General features: G+C 40.6%; 1 pseudogene; it reads right to left on the bottom strand.

The window, feature by feature from the left end:
- Positions 1–409: 409 nt before the first annotated feature.
- Positions 410–2,070, bottom strand: LOC149162891 (SAC3 family protein B-like; annotated as a pseudogene).
- Positions 2,071–2,287: the final 217 nt, after the last annotated feature.

The raw sequence follows: 2,287 nt of genomic DNA, 5'->3' as shown, positions 1-2,287 counted from the left end.
GTGTCTTTAAATAGCGCAAGGAATCTTGGATTTCGTTTTGGTTTGATAATTTGGAAGTGAACCATGTCATTGGTAATCACATTCCAAAATATTACTGCGATAAAAAATGCCTTTGTTTGTGGTATGCCATTATGGAATCGATTTTTGAATAATGCATTGTCACCTGTATTGAAGACTTGTGTCATTCAAGGCCGCCTCCTCTGTTTGGCCAAAATCTATAGTGTGCTGCACCTCATCAAGATCTGGAATTTGGTAGTTTACTTCTTCCATGCCACCTTTTTCCACCAAAAAATTTGCTCATCAGAGGTGATTGCACAGGTGCATCCTTGAGTTCTCTGGTTATTTTATCCAATACCACTGATTCTCGATTGCCTACCCTTGCATGCTACAAGAATTGATTTTTTAGAATCTATCTATTAGGTGCCAACCTTAAACCCCTTGATAGAGCCCTGGAACTTGCTTCAAACATTTCATTTAATGAAGGTTCCACTTTGGTAGCACTTGCAGAGGATATAAAGACCTGACAAGTAGATGAAAGAAGGTTCTTTACATCATTTCCTGTTGAAACAATGGTGCCTGGTCGTGAAACATATGAAACAGGAGCAGGTTCACTAGCTAATAGCATTAACCGCCAATTGTAAATTTTTCGATATATAGGAACCCATTTTCAAATTATTAAGACTTCTAGAACCAGTGCATTCATAAGAAGTGTTGTTCTTTACCATTAAATCAGCCTCCATCAACATCATCAAATCACCTTTTCTTGCTAAGCTTATCTCAGTCAAATATTGACATAAGGATTGGATGTCATTCAATGCACTAATTTGAGGATGTAAATTCAATGATGAATATTCTTGCAATTTGACCCCACAAGAAACAGGACCCCAGTTTAATGAAGGAAAGTAGGGAAGCTTGCACACTCTGAGTGCATGAACAATTGAATCAATGTTAGAAACCACGTTCCATCCAGACTTGGGCGAATATGAGTTTAGAAATCCACCTTCCACAATATCATCAAACACATTAATTTTAGGTGGCGGCCAACCGGGAACACTATTCTGAGTTGCGGAACAATGTCACTCTCAGTTCTTTCCAGTGCCTGATTGAAAACAGCAATACAATCCCTCGGTGTCACTTCTGATGGCTTCACATTTAAGAGGGCGTTCAAATGAGGGTCCAGAGACTCTAAAACCAGATCTCAAACGTCTGAAGGATAAACATTTGGTTGTAAAGGAGCATGATGGGCAAGCCACAATAACCCCTCTCTTAAGCAATCATCACTAAAAAAAACCCTTTGACATCATTTTCATTCTCTCTATCAAGAATAACAGACCAGCTATTAATCCTCATCCTATCCAATTTATGAAGCTCTAACAGGTTCTCTATTGTGATTCCTTCAACATTTCCAGAGCTCAAGATCAGGAGAGGTAAGTGGGAACCCGGTTGAACACTCCTTACAAGAGACTGCAGTCTTGTTCGTTCAAGATCCCATCGAACATTGTCAGCCAATAGAAACAGAAGGCCGCTTGCTCCTACTAAGCTAGCCTCGTTGCTTTCAAGACTGTCAGCATCAAAAGCCACATCTCTCAAAATGGACAAACTTAACAAATCATGAGTGCCACTACCTTCAGTATCCATGGCAATCCATTTCTTCAAAATAGTCATATCTGACTTGCACTCTTTGCTGTCTATTTCACCATTGCTCATTAATTCAGCACGCAACCATCGCCCCACCATGGTGCTATGAAAGTTACATGATTCCATAGAATGGCCTAAGTTATCCTGCATTCGAGAACATGTCACTAACTCCCAACATAGACACTTGGCATGAGGATTTTTTTCTTTTAAAATAGGCATGATTATCTCAGGCCCATCCAGTCTTGACCACATTCTTTCATGTCTCTTACGTCTTTCTCTTATAATCTGATCAATCTTGATCTCTAACGCCGGTGGAGGACACGTGGGTATGCCTGCCACGAATTCTTCATAGCATGCATTCACTTTGTTGGATCTAACAGGAGGGCCCAAAAAGAGAGAATTCAGAGCTTTAGCAGCCTTCATTCGACGCATATTGTGCACCCTTTATCCCTCTAAGCAACCTTTGCGTGCCCATAATGGAGATAGCCACGTGGCTCAGGCGGGAAATGTGTACACACATTCCCTATTTCAGCACCTGGTGGATCGATGTCAAAGGAACCCTCTGCTTTTTATTTTCATTGTTTTCACCTTTGATCCCATAACCATCATTCTCTTTCTTATTAACCACGGCTGTCCACCTTCTGTTCCA

Source organism: Pinus tabuliformis, chromosome 5_2 (assembly GCF_031772625.1).
Source record: "Pinus tabuliformis cultivar Carrire ecotype Pingquan chromosome 5_2, CPIR1, whole genome shotgun sequence".
Taxonomy (NCBI): Eukaryota; Viridiplantae; Streptophyta; class Pinopsida; order Pinales; family Pinaceae; genus Pinus; species Pinus tabuliformis.
The sequence above is the reverse complement of the archived record's forward strand: the minus strand, read 5'-3'. Positions and strand labels throughout refer to the sequence as shown.